This window comes from Ornithorhynchus anatinus, chromosome X5 (assembly GCF_004115215.2).
Source record: "Ornithorhynchus anatinus isolate Pmale09 chromosome X5, mOrnAna1.pri.v4, whole genome shotgun sequence".
Taxonomy (NCBI): domain Eukaryota; kingdom Metazoa; phylum Chordata; class Mammalia; order Monotremata; family Ornithorhynchidae; genus Ornithorhynchus; species Ornithorhynchus anatinus.
In genome coordinates this window covers 50614763-50629796 of record NC_041753.1, presented here as the reverse complement: position 1 = coordinate 50629796, position 15034 = coordinate 50614763, and the positions used below count along the sequence as shown (strand labels likewise).

The 15034-nt window shown below is 45.1% G+C and overlaps 1 long non-coding RNA gene across 1 annotated transcript in view; it reads left to right on the top strand.

The window, feature by feature from the left end:
- The first annotated feature begins 335 nt into the window (after positions 1-335).
- Positions 336-15034, top strand: part of LOC114808244 — a 30043-nt gene continuing 15344 nt past the window's right edge. Inside the window, exons 1-2 of the long non-coding RNA XR_003756088.2 lie at positions 336-384; positions 7776-7898. This is a non-coding gene — a long non-coding RNA (uncharacterized LOC114808244). The remainder of the gene's footprint in view (positions 385-7775; positions 7899-15034) is intronic.

Here is a 15034-nt window from a genome sequence, read left to right as displayed (position 1 = left end):
TTGCTTCCTGCTCTAAATGTGGAAGGAGTGATGACTTACTGAGAGTTTGACAAATCTTTAAGTAACTATAAATATGGTATATTCATTGTCATAACTTTAGCCTCATTGACACGAGGCAGTATTGTCTAGTGTCCAACTCTATTATCTTGTTCAGTCCCGGAGCTTAGAACAGTGGCAGGCTTGTAGTAAGTGCTTAGTAGATACCACAATTACCCAATTATAATTATTATCTCCAGGTGCCTCTATGTGGGGTCAGGAGTACTGCCCCTTTATGGCCCCAGAGGTTGCTAGGCCTTTCCCTGCCCTATATAAGGCACCTGAGCCCTCTTCATCATAGTTTGTTCCTGGAAAGGAGAGAGAGCATATATACTGTCCAGGGCTTTGGTGAGTAGAGGGTTCTGGCTGCTCTGTTCCCCCCCCCCCCCCCCCCCCCCACCTTTATTCCCTTCCTTCCCCACCCCTCCCCTTTTTTTTAAAGTGGGTCTGGGATTGCTGATGCCTATGGATTGTATTATGATGATGGTGGGGGTGGGAAGAATCAGATTTGGGCTTGTTAAGAGGGGGTTGCAGGAAGGGTTGGTTGCAGGGTTGTATGTACATGTTGTTGAAGTGGGGATTGGTTGGAGGGAGTGCTGATGGGTTATGACACTGACAGTGATGTGTGTGTATATATTGTACATGTGTGGAGGGTAAATGGGGAGAGGTCTTTGTTCAGGGGTTGGTGATTGTGTTAAGGACAGTGGCATGTGGAGGAGGCATGTGTAGATGGGGAAAATTTTAATATTAGGTTTGGTTCTGGGGAAGGACAGGCCTGGTTTGGGGGTGATGGGACCTGGGGTCAAATGTTCTGGAGGGCTGAGACTGATGACTCATGGGGCACGTGGAGTTTACAGGAAGTAGTGTATACTCACTGTGTGTGTGTCTGCCCATCTTTGGGTGTGTCTACCTGCTTTAGTTCATTTATTCAGTCATAATGAACACTTTGTGCAGAGAACTATATTAAATGCTTGGGAGAGTGCAAGATAACCAACAGACACATTCCCTGCCCACCCTGAGCTTACAGTCTAGAGGGGAAGCCAGACATTAATATAAATGAATTACAGTGCTATGGGGCTACAGGGGGAATTCAATCATATTTGAGTGCTTATTGTGTGTAAAGCACTGTACTAAGCACTTGTATAAAAGGATGAATAAAGTGAGCAAGTCAGGGTGATGCAGAAAGGAGTGGGAGAAGAGGAAAGGGGGGCTTGTTCAGGGAAGGGCTCTTGGAGGAGATGTGCCTCCAATAAGGCTTTGGAGAGGTGGGTGGGGGGAGAGAGGAATTGATTTGAGGAGGGAGGGCATTCCAGGACAGAGGGGGGTTGTGGGCGAGGGGTTGGCAGTAAGATAAATGAGACTGTGGTATAGTGAAAACGTTAGCATTAGAAGAGTGAAATGTGTGGGCTAGGTTGTAGTACAAGTAGTGAGGTGAGGTAGGAGGGGGCAAAGTGATTGAATGCTTTAAAGCCAAAGGTGAGGAGTTTGTGTTTGATGTGGAGGTGGATGGACAATCATTAGAGTTTCTTGAGGAGTGGGAAACGTGTCCTGAACGTTTCTGTAGAAAAATGATTTGGACAGCAGAGTGTAGTAATGGAGTAGAGTGAGGAGAGATTGGAAGCCAGTAAGAGGGCTGATAGAGTAATCAAGGAGGGAGAGGATAAGCAAAGAAGAGGAATTCTAGTGATTGTTGTGAAGGTGGAACTGACAGGATTTAGTGATGGATTGAATATGTGGGTTGAATGAGAGTGAGGAGTCCAGGATAATGGAAGGTTACAGGCTTGAGATAGGAAGGATAGTGGTGCCATCTACAGTGATGGGGAGGACAGGGTTTGGGAGGGAAGATAAGGAGTTCTCTGTGTGTGTGTGTGTGTGTATGTGTGTCCTTTCCTGCTCCCACTAGTTGGAGGGGCCTGACACTGCCCTCTCCAGCATGGCGGAGTGGATAGAACACTGGCCCTGGAATTAAGTTGTGGGTTCTAATCCTACCTACACCACGTATCTGCTGTGACCTTGGGCAAGTCACTTCACTTCTGTGGGACTCAGTTACCTCATCTTTAAAATGCGGATTGAGCCTGTGAGCCCTATATGGAACAGGGACTGTCAACCTGATTTGCTTGTATCCACCCCAGTGCTTAGTACAGTGCCTGGCAGACAGATAATAAATACAATTATCCATCAGAAGCAGTGTTGCCTACTGGATAGAGCCCAGGCCTGGGAGTCAGAGGGACCTGAGTTCTAATGCCAGCTCCAAACTTTGTCTGCTGGGTGACTTCTTGGGCAAATCACTTCACTGCTCTGAGCTTTAGTTCCCTCATCTGTAAAATGGGGATTAAGACTGGGAGCCCCAAAAAGGACAGGGACTGTGTCCAACCTGATGACTTTGTGTATACCCCAGTGCTTAAGTACAGGGCCTGGAACATAATAAATTCTTAACAAATGTCATAAAAAAATCAACACAGGTCTATCCAAATCAATGGTATTGAGTGCAGTACTAAATGCTTGAGAGAGGATAATATAATCAATGAATGGTATTTATTTAGCACTTGCTGTGGGCAGAACACTGTCCTACATTACACTGTAAACTCCTGAAGAGCAGCCATGGTGTGTCTTGTTTGTGCTGAATCCTCCTGAAAGTTTAGCACACAACTGCGCTCAGTAAATGCCCTCATTGTGAGACTGTGCTTGCTACATGGTGCAGTGTATAGAGCCCGGCCCTGGGAGTCCAGAAGGCCACTGGTTCTAATCTGGCTCTACTACTTGTCTGTCTGCTGTGTGGCCTTGAACAAGTCACTTCACCTTTCTGTGCCTGTTACTCATCTGTAAAAGTGGGGATTGTTACTGAGTGCCCCACAGGGGATGGGGACTGTATCCAATTGGATTTGCATGTATCCACCCCAGTGCTTAGTACAGTGCTTTGAATATAGTAAGTGCTCAACCAATAACACTATTATTATTATTATTTCAGTGTTCTGCACAGTAAATGGACAGTCAGTTCACAGCTCCCGCTTAAGTGTGTGGTCCAGTGCCTGGCTCAGGCCTCTGAGGGTCTGTCCTATACAACAAGCCCCCTAAGGGTGGGACCATGACAACCTTGGACCTGTTTGATATTGTGAGCTCCCTGAGGACAGGGTCTCCGGGGCTGTTTGCTGTGAGCCCCCCTCAGGGAAAGGCAGTCGGATGCGGTGAGGTGCCCCCTCCACTGTCAGAGGGCAGGGTTACCACAACTGTGGGGTTGTCTGATGCTGTGATCCCACTGAGGGCAGGACTGCTGTGATTGTGGGCCTGTCCAACGTCGAGAGCCCCCTGTGGGCAGGACAGCCACTACTGTGTGTTGTAGATGGCCAGAAACATGAGACTTGACCTAGCAGAGCTGCAGCACAAATGGAAGAGCAGGATGGAGTATCAACACCAGAGCCACCCAACAGGGACTGTTAGACCAGAAGTCTCTTGAGGGCAGAGATTGAATCTCCTGCTTGTCTGTCCCCGATCCCTCAGCGCTGTGAACATTCAATACCATATAGCCACTCCCTGGTCCTCCTGTTGGCCAGTGTCATCACACTGATTGCTCAAGATGACCAGTTGAATCTGCTTGTACAGGTATTGATATTAATGCCTGTCTCCCTCTAGACTCTAAGCTCACTGTGGGCAGGGAATGTTTGTTATAGTGGTGTACTCTCCGAAGCACTCAGAGTGCTCTGCACACAGTAAGCACTCAAATACGACTGATTATAGATGTGCAATCTGCCTTGGCTGTCTCTGTGTGTTCATATTGTAAGGTCCTTGAGGGTAGGGGCCGTATCCTCTGCTCTGCTGAGTGTGAAGAAGTGCCTTAATCCGGGGTCTGGAGTGCATGCAGCACCAGATTCACAACAAAGTTTTAAAGCCCAGGTGGAAAATGTGCTTTATAGTTACACCTTAAGGTGAAAAAGGAGAAGTTGTGCAAGCTGAAAAACAGCTCCTGCAGGGATTAAGGTGTTTCGTGGAAAATTGGGAGACATTGCTCTAGATTATAAACCCATTATGGGCAGGGAATGTGTCTTTTAATTCTCTTGTAATATTTATAATTTATATATATTAATGTTGCCCCCCCTCTAGACTGTAAGCTCATTATGGGCAGGGGATGTCTGTTGTACTCTGTGCTGAGTACAATGCTTTGCACACAGTAAGCGCTCAAATACAATTGAATGAGTGAGGATCAGGGCTGGGAGTCTGGAGACCCAAGTTCCAGTTAAGATGGAGGCAACTTGTTCTAGTGGAAGGAACCACTGGGATGGAGTTGAGACCCTGGTTCTAGTCCCAGCTCTGCCACTTGGTGGCTGCTGTGTGCCCTTGGGGATGTCACTTAACCTCTCTGAGCCTAATTTCCTCAACTGTAACATGAGGATAAAACATCTCTTCCCCTTTCCTTTGACTGTGAGCTCTGCTTGGGACAGGGACAGTGCTGGATCTGATTTTAGCACAGTGTTTGGGACATTGTTAGTGCTTAATACCATCATTATTATTTTTAGTCCCCGATATGCCACTGGCCTGCTGGTGTGACCTTGAGCAAGTCACTTAACTGCTCTGTGCCTCATTTACCAAATCGGTGAAAAAGGGATAAGATACCTGCTTGCTCTCCCTCCCCCCTTAAATTGTGTGTCCTGGGACTTTGTGTATCGTGATTGTGTATCAATCAGTGGTATTTATTGAGCCCTTACTATGGGCAGAACCATCTCCCCTAGCTATTAGCACAGTGTTCTGGCACATTAGGAAGCACTTAATAAATACTATGATGACTGGTTGATAAACATCTTAGCCTCTTTGCTGGTTATTGAGCCAACATATAACTGTCCAATAGGCCTAATCTAATACTTAAACAGAAAGCCTCCCTTCCTCCTGGCTTCAAATAAGCAGCAACTTGAATTAATTACATTATGGAGTCTTCCCAAATGCAGTTTAAATCATTTAATATTTGTTTTGTGTAACACCTGCTGTTCATTTATTTCTAAGCGACAAAATAGAGATTCCAAGCACAAGTTTGGGAAAGGCTATTTATATTCAAGAAGAGATTGACTATGCCAGGTATTACGATGAATCTCCAGAAGATGTACGGTTCAGTTTCCCTGCCTCCCCCAAGGCATGTGGGACTGAGATCAAACCAACCACACTGGCTCGATTTACCACACAGCCTTCCTACTCCAGTAGGTGCCGCATATTTTCCATCTTAACAGTAGAGGTGGCGGTGGCCTTGCACACTGAGCCTGACATTCTGTTCCTTTAGCCACAACAACCTGCTGACTTTGATTTTTGTGTATTTATAGGTGTTGTGTTTCAGTGTTGTGCTTTTAAGAGGAGCAGCATGGCCTAGTGGAAAAAGCCCGGGCCTGAGAGTCAGACAACCTGGGTTCTAATCCCAGCTTCCCACCTGCCTGCTGTGTGATCTTGGACAAATCACTTAACTTCTCTGGGCCATAATTTCCTCCACTGTAAAAAATGGGGATTCAATCCCTGTTCTCCTCTTCTACTTAAACTCACTTAGGACAGGGACTGTGACTGTCATGTATCTACCCCAGCACTTAGAGAGGTGCTCGATACATAGTGAGTGCTTACAAATAACACTCTTATTTCTCATAATTCCTGATATGTCTGTCTCCAGCCCGTTCTCCCCCTTCAAACTCTTAAATTATGAGCTCCCTGAGGGACAAGGACTGTAATTATCTCCTGTAGATTCTCTCCCAGTGCAGAGTTACAGGACTCTGTACATAGTGTTTGATAAATATTACTCCAGTGCTCAGAACAGTGCCTGACACATAGTAAGTGCTTAACAAATATCGTATTCATCACTACTACTACTAGTAACTTCCTCATCCAAAACTGATAATCAGTGTGACCTGTATTTTTATACCTTAAGGAAATGCTGTGTGTTGAGGATTGAATAAACAATAGCTAATATGTCATTTTCTAGAAGTCAGTGGTAGTTATTTAGTACTCTTACTGTTCACAGGCCATTGTACTAGCGCTTGGGTGAGTACGATATCACAGAGTTGGTAGACGTTCCCTGTCCACAAGGAGCTTACGGTCTAGAGGAAAGAGTTTAGTTAAGAAGTGGGATGATTATTGAAAGAAATAACATTGCTCAATGAATTCATACCCCAAGGGCCTCCACCTCCACTAGGATTTTCCTGAGGGTCACATTCTTGAGAGACTGAGGATGAATTTGCGTATGATTAAGTTCAAAGTCCTTGCTGTTGTGGGCAGGGAATGTGTCTGTTATACTGTACACTTCCAAGAGTTTAGTACAGTGCTCTGCATACAGTAAGTGATCAATAAATGTGTCTGATTCTGAGATCTTGTCAATTCCAGGAGGCCTTCCTGGAGTAATTTCTCATCTTTCCACCTTGTATCTACCAACTCTGACTTGCTGCCTCACCTAGGCACTGAAGTTACCACATTCCCTATAGCGCTCATGTTCCTTTCTGATGTACTCTATTATTCTCCCTTGCTGCAATGTATTGTCTGTCTCTCCAGCTAGATTGTAATCTCCTTGAGAGCAGGGATCCTGTCTTCTAACTTTTGTATTTTCCCAACTGCTTAGCACAGTGCTTGGCACATGGTAGATACTTAAAAATGGTACTGATGATGATGAAGTTGCATAGGCTGGGGAATATCTTTGGGAATTTTCAATTTAAATGGTTACTTCCTGGAGGTGTTGTCACTTGCTCACTTTTTTTCCTTTTTCATTGCTTTTTTGATAGCATTTGTTGAGAACCTTCTGGGGGTGGTAAATTGTATTAAGCATTCGGAAGAGGACAAAGTAAAAGGCAAATAATAATTATGGTATTTAAGCGCTTCACTACGTGCTAGGCACTGTACTAAGCGCTGGTTCTAAGCCCTGGGGGAGATACAAGGTTATCAGGTTGTCCCACGTGGGGCTTGCAGTATTAATTCCCATTTTACAGGTGAAGTAACTGAGGCACAGAGAAATTAAATGACTTGACCAAAGTCGCACAGCTCACAAGTGGCAGAACTGGGATTAGAACACATGACCTCTGACTCCATACCCGTGCTCTTTCCACTAAACCATGCTGCATCTCCTAAGCCACACCCTGCCCTCAAGGAACCGATTCATCATCTCAGCATCACCAACTCAACCACCCAGGGGAAAGAGCATGGACCTGGGAGTCGAGGCCATGGGTTCTAATACCAATTCTGCCACTTGTCTGCTGTGCGACCTTGGGCAAGTCACTTCTCTGTGCCCCAGTTTTCTCATCTGCCAAAGAGGGATTCAATACCTGTTCTCCCTCCTTCATAGACTGTGATTCTCACGTGGGGCCTGATTATTTTATATCTATTCTAGTGTTTAGTATAGGGTTTTACACATTGTAAGCACTTAAATACCTCAATTATTATCATTATTATTATTGTCATTAGAAGCATGTAATAAACTGAGGGTAGAAGGTGGTGCTGATCATGAGAAATCTTTCATGGACCCTTGATTTGCATCAATTTGGTGAACACTGATCTTTTGGCCATACTGTCCAGTGTTTAGCGCCCAGGACACATCCCTCTCATTTCCATGGATTCATTGTGACTGTGTGAGAAGCTCTACATTTCTTGGGTGAAAGGTGCCATGTAAGTTAAAGTAAAATTGATTACTAGGGACTGATATTTTAAACTATTTGGGCTTTTTATAAGCATTATGGAAAAAAAAAATCTTAACGCTGACTCCATTCATCTACTTTTACTTCCCTCTTTAGGGAGCTGTCAAGCCTGTTTGGAAAGAAAGATGAAGCCTTTGTTGCGAGACGTCTGGAGAACCTTTAGCGGCGTTTGCCTTGGGATATGCATCAGACTGTCCGTAGGGACAGACGGACTCTCTGGTAAGTAGTTTTGCAGTTTTCTCACCTGCGGTATTGTATTTCAAACGTCATCTCTGTTCACTACTCAATTTGAAATGTGACTGCTTGGTACGCATTTGATTTGCTGCTGCATCCTGAAGAACTGGGGTGAGCTCAGCACCAACAAGGGGGACCTGCTTGTGCACTTAAGCCCACCCCAAAATCAGCCTACCTGGATGATCCAGGCACCTGTTTCACTGACCGTTTATCTTTTTGGTCAGTGACCACCTTTAATGGTTGGCTTCCTTGACACCTCCTCTCATGGCTATGGATGCACCTTCTAATATACCAAATTTTCCCTTCAACAACCCAACCTGGACCTAACATTTAGGCATCCATTTAACCCTTTTGAAGTCTTCTAGCCCTCCTAAGTTTGTTCTTTCATTTCAAACTCTCCCTTTAATAACTCATTATGAACCTTTTTTATGGTATTTAAGTAGTTACTATATGTCAAACACTGTTCTAAGTGCTGGGGTACATACAAGTGAATTAGACTGAGATGGACAGGATTGTGCCCAATCAAGTGTCAATCAAGCACTTACTGTGTGCAGAGCATTCTACTAAGCACTTGGAGAGTACAATACAACAGAATTAGCAGTCACATTCTCTGCCCATAATGAGCTTACAGTCTAGAGGAGGAGACAGGCATTAATATGAATAAGTAATTTATCAAATAATTTAAGGAGATGTACTCTGACCTCTTTGTGGGCAGGAATGCCTGTTGTCATACAGTAAGCGCTCAAGTACAATTGAATGGGAGGGAGAACAGGAGAACTGAGGCACTGGGAAGTTGTGACTTGCCCAAGGTCACACAGCAAGGATTTAGCAGAGCCTCAATGAGAACCCAGGTCCTCTGACTCCGAGGCCCGTGCTCTTTCCACTAGGCCATGCTGTTTCTCTTTTCCACGAAGATTCCTAAACCTTCCCAAACTTACTGTACTCTGGACCTGCACAACTTCCAGAGGTAACACGTTCCATTAGCTCACTTCTCACAGGGTGAAAACGTTTTTCCGTTGACTTGTTCTGAAACCCCACCCGCCCCACACTCAGGCATCAGTCTTGGCTTCCATGGGCTGGGGAGGAGGGCGGGGAGGGACTGGGGTTTCCTGGTGTTGTGGGAATTGGTGAACCACAATTTGTGTTCACCCTGTCCACACCTTCTAGACTCTCCTTTCTGGCATTTTCCAGTCGAGACCACAGAATGTGCGTGAGCCCCACCCACATTGACCATTCCCTCATTGCTCCCTTCATCACTAGCGTGTGCTTGTTTTCATGACCGAACTAGAAGATCCCAAACCTTGCTACTTCCAGGCTCAAAGCAGTTGCAGATGTTGCGAGGGGAGGACTGGTTTCAATAAAGAGCGTGACTCAGAGTAGAGCCCGTATTACTTGCCTGGATGGCTCAGATCTTCCGTAAAGTTTCTCAGGGGATACTTCACCAAGAGGAGAATGATGAATTGATTTTATCCACAAACCCAAACCGATACCTCTCTTGGTCCGGAGGGAGGAGACATTGCCCTTGGAATAGTGATTGCTATTCAATTCCAACATTCTCAATGTTTCCTGAGCTCAAACAGACTTCCACTGTGGCTGGGAGCAGAGTGAGGCAGAGAGGGCCTAGAGAGGATTGTGCAGCTCATGAATGGCACCAAGGAGTTAAGGCCAAAATATGCATCCGCCTCAGCCACGGGCCTTGCCGGGGAAGACAGGGAAATGAATGGGTAGAGAAACTTGACAAAGTGAACCCTGATCAGCTCTTTACTGGTCCTGTCGTCTTCAGAATGGCAGTCATTAATAAATAGAATTTGGTAGGGTACTTTCTTTAACTTTTAACTTTCTAAGAACTTTTACGGGTTGTCATTCATAGCCCCAGGGTGGTAGATTAAGAAGTGGTTGTGTGTGGCTCAGCAGCATGAGGCTGCGGGTTGAGCAGTTTAGTTCTATAATATACAAGTCTTTCAGAGTGCCTGGCATGACACCTCTATAATTCTTCCAGAGAGAGCCAATAAAAAATGATTTGATTTCCTTTAAAAACTGGTTCTCAAAAGTGTTTATGAGGAAAAAGAGGTTTGTGAGGGGGGCAGGTGGGCTGGTGGTTGGGGGGAGGGAGGAGGAGAAAGAGGGTCAATCCTTTCTCTAAGGTGGGGGGAAGGAAAGAGTGAGAAGGAATTGCTGGGGAAGGAGGGAGGGAAAGAGTGGCCAAGTGGCCAAGATTGTCTTCATGACTCTAACCATAAAAGGCCTGACAGGGGCAGAAGTTGAGTCATGGGTTCCTAGGAGCCTCCCGGTTGCTGTGCGTTTTAACTCTCCCTCAGCGGCACCGTGGCCCAACGAGTGCCCTTTAATTTATCACCTTCTGTGTCAATCTTGGTGCGTTGGAAACTTTTATGATGTCACTGCAAACTCTGATGCCCTTGCTTGCTTCCCCTGCCAATGAACAAATCTGCCTCAGGACACTTCCTCGGCAACACAAAGATTCCCAACACCTGGGAAAATCGCTGATCCGACAAAGCATTAGACTGCAGCGTCTGAGAGTTTGGTCAGGGGTCCTCGGGAACAGCGCAGTGTTTTGTGGGGTCTGTTTTTCCTAGCTTTCAGAGGCCCCACCTACTAGCAGCTCTCTTTCCTCCCCCGACACCGCCCTTTTGTTCACCAGGACTACCCCCAAACTTTTGTGAGGCTAGTGATAAAGTATTCTGTGAAGCCCTCTCCTCATCCCCACCAGATTGTAAGCTCCTAGAAGGCAGGGAAGGTGTCTAGCAACTCTATTTTATGACACCCTCCCAAGCACACGGTACAGTTCTCTGCTCATAGCGAGCGCTCAATAGATCCCATTGACTGGTCGGCTGAAAAAATCAACAACTTTTCCCCCTTCAGTCTTCCATAGTGAGGGGGGTGGTAACGAGGTCGTAGTTCTCCCCTTTGAGGCTTTGGAGGTGGGATACAGCATTGCTGAATGTAAAGGGAGAGTGGAGACAGAGGAGCTGTTAGGTGATAGTCGTGTAATTATGTCTCAGATGGGAATGAAAAATCTTATTCTTCCAAAATGGAGCCAAAGGAATTGAAGTGTTACCAGATCCCTGAATGGTATTGAGTATTACTTGTGAGAGACATTGAAGGATCAAGTATACATCTTGAAAAGGAATCAACATTAATCCCCTCTCGGGATCGAATTCAGAAAAGACCAAAAACAACAGAAATTCCCAGCATATCACTTTGTATACACTTTTCCCACAAAAACTATAAATTTAAAAAGAGACTGAAAAGAAATCACTCTTTCCAGGCAGAGGTCTTTCCCTAGGAGACCAAAGAAGTCTGACTTCCAGCAGACACACCCCAGGCAATAAGAGAAGTGAGAGAGAGAGAGAAACTGCTTGCTTCACCTGCCTTCAAAGATCTCATCCCCCATTTGCCCCCCCCCCCCAGGATATTTGGGGAGGCAGGAAGTGCAGGGAAAACCTTCCAGGATATCTAATGTCTTAAATGAGGCTTTGCTTGACATGCTATGTAAAATAGCTGTCCCGCTGGAGGGGTCCTGAGGATTGAGCAGTTTCTCTGTTCTAGAAACGTTTGAAAATTTTCCAATCCATCAGTCACATTTATTGAATACCTACTGTGTGCTGAACACTGTACTAAGCACTGGGAGAGAGGAATAGAAATAGTAGCTGCAATTTCATCCCTCAAGGAGGTAACAATCCAGCGGGAAGACAGATACTAAAATAATGGATAAATTTGAAGCAGAAGGAAAAGGGAATATGTAGAAGTTATTGCTTTCCCCTACATGTAATTAATTTTGGTGTCTCTCTCTCCCCTGCTAGAATGTAAGATAATTGAGGTTAGGGATCATGTTAACTAACTTTACTGTACTCTCTCAAGTGCTTCCTACAGTGTTCTGCATGGAGGAAGTGCTCAAACAAAACTATTGATGAATTGATGTGCTTAAGTAATAGGGTATGAAAAAGATGTTCTAATGTGCTTTCAGAAGGTGAGTACACAATCTCTCCCTCTCCCTCTCCCACTCCCGCCACCCCCATCCTTAGCTCTTATGAGAAGCAGCGTGGCTCAGTGGAAAGAGCACGGGCTTTGGAGTCAGAGGTCATGAGTTCGAATCCCAGCTCTGCCACTTGTCAGCTGTGTGACTGTGGGCAAGTCACTTAACTTCTCTGTGCCTCAGTTACCTCATCTGTAAAATGGGGATTAAGACTGTGAGCCCCACGTGGGACATCCTGATTCTCCTGTGTCTACCCCAGTGCTTAGAACAGTGCTCGGCACATAGTAAGCGCTTAACAAATACCAACACTATTATTATTATGAATCCCAGCTCTGCCACTTGTCAGCTGTGTGACTGTGGGCAAGTCACTTCACTTCTCTGTGCCTGTTACCTCATCTGTAAAATGGGGATTAAGACTGAGCCCCACGTGGGACAACCTGATTCCCCTGTGTCTACCCCAGTGCTTAGAACAGTGCTCTGCACACAGTAAGCGCTTAACAAATACCAACAATATTATTATTATGTACACTTTAAAGTCAGTTGCTTCCCCTACCTGCAATTCATTTTAGTGCCTGTCTCTTCTGCTAGCTTGTAAAATCTTTTAGGGTGAGGATTGTCTCTACTAATTCTATTGAACTCTCCCAAGAGCTAGGAAGAGTGTTGTTCACTGAGTACATGCTCAATAAATACTATTGGGATCGTGCTTAGGTGGTGCAGAAATACCAAAGTGGGCAGTTTTGGGAGGATATTACTGGGGGAGATTAGAAATTAACTGAGGAATCCCAGTAGATAGAGCATGGGTCTGGGAGTCAGAAGGACCTGGGTTCTAATCCCAGCTCCTCCACTTGCCCAAGGTCTCACTGCACGATAAGTCGCTTCACGTCTCTGTGCCTGTGACTCATCTGTAAATGGGGATTTAGACTGTGAGTCCCATGTGGAACATAAACTGTGTCCAGCCTGATTGACTTGGGTCTACCCCTGTGCTTAGAGTCCCTGGCACATAGTAAGCGCTTAACAAATATCATAAAAAGGGTATCGAAGATGGGAAATGCAGAGATCTGTCATATGAAGGGGGAGGGAGTTTCAGGCAGGGGGAAGAGGGTGAGCAAGAGGTTGACAGAGAGGTACAGTGAGTAGGTAAGCTTAAGAAGAATGAAGATTGTGACCTGGGAAAAGAGTGGATAAATAGAAGGGAGAGAGCCAGTTGAGCACCTGAAAGTCCTAGAGGCAGTTTCTGCTTGATGTGGAGAGGATTGGGCAACCATTGGAGAATTTTGGATAGTGGGGAGATTAGTTTACTATGTGTGGCTAACTTTCTTGACCTTAGGGGGAATCCACTAGTGGGGAAGAAGAGAATAATGTTTTATTGTTATATTTAAGCACTTAGTATGTGTCATGCACCATTCTAAGCACTAGGGTAGATAAAGGTTAATCAGGTTGGGCACCCAGTTCCTGTCCTCAGAGTCTAAGGGGGAGAACAGATGAGGAAAATGAGGCCCAGAAAAGTGACTTTTTTCCAAGGTCTCACAGCAGCCTAGTGATAGGATTAGAACCCAGGTCCTCTGACTCCCAGGCCTGTGCTCTTTCCACTAGGCAACTCTGTTCCTTTATCCTTTTGGTCTCTGAAGAAAACAAATGAGCTTGGTGGCCATTTGGTGAGACCAGATTATTGTCCTTTAGCAATTAGCCTGAGAAATTCAGTTGGTCATTTGGAGCTTCTTTTTGACATGTTGACTACCCACCTGCCTGGGCTCAGTTCCCACAGTTCACTTCAAGGTTGGGGGAAAGCAGCAGCCTAGGGCACTGGAGCCCATTATTGATCCATTGGAACATGGTGCACTCTCACAAACTATTGATATGAATCTGTAATTAGTGTAATTAGTATCTTCCACTGTGCTACATTTGTAATGTTCGTGGAACCTTTGTCCCCCTAATTTACTGCTAGTTTTTTCTGTTATGTAATGCACCCCAGACATAAATCAGTCCACGTGGACTAAACAGCTAACATGGCAAGAAATCTCACATACACAAAGCACCACACTCACACTCTGCACACTCTGAGAATGATACAGTATTCTCAGCAATGAAAGAGTTTATCTTATTTCCCTTAATGAGAAGCTGAAATTTTTCTAAATTTCAGTGAAAAATGTGGCAGCTCAGTCCCTCATCCCTCCTCCCCATCATCCTCCTTCCTTTCCCTCTCTTCAAACCACCAAAGATCTTGGATGGCCTTGCTTTTTAGCAACACAGCACACATACATCATCAGTGAAAGCTGAGCTCCATTAACTCAGTTCCAAGAGTTTATTTTAGTTTTTTGAAGTCAAGAGAATAGACAACACTTACCTCTCTCCCATCAAAGACTTACTAATGCTGGGGCAGGCAAATCTTCCAAATTGTGAGTGGGAAGCAACAGCTAGCAGTCATTTTATCCAGTCACCTGTTTTCTAAATGATCTCAGGCAGATGTTTTTCAATCTTCTTATTTAATATCTCCAGGGAACAAGATTTCCCCATTTCCTTTAATGACCAGTTCCAGCAGGGCCTCACAAGTTTTCTCTTAGGTTCAGACAGCAGTTCTCACACATTGGGTAGAATGCTCATAACCCTCACACCTTCTACAGCTCACGGTTCATCTAACTTTTCACACTGCTGCCAATCTTAAGTATGGGAGGAAGGGAGTGAGGAGTGCAAGTCCCAGTAGGGTGGATGAGGCCTCCTCAGTTTTTCAGATCACTGCTGCTTCAATCAATTGGTTTTTTTGGTGATATTTACAAACCTCTTGGAGTTCTCTTTTAATTCCCCACCTTTCCTCCTTCCCACCTCTGACATCCCAGTTGGAGACATAGAAATCTATGTAAATCCTGCATTGGTTTCCTGCCTCTTGGCTGACTTTGCAGAACAAGAGAAAATAAAGGAATAGGAGGAAGAAAGGTGGGAAAGCAGAAACACGAATAGGCCCAGAAGGGTCCTGTAGGTGTAATTATCAACCTTCATCTTAGTCCTTTGAGAGAAATGAAAAAAGTTCACGCTTTCCTATGCTAAATTAGTTAAGACCTTGTGATCGTTCTCACTTCCAGTTGTCAAACCCAGTTGTCAGTTATGTCTGCAGCTATAAAGTATAACAATC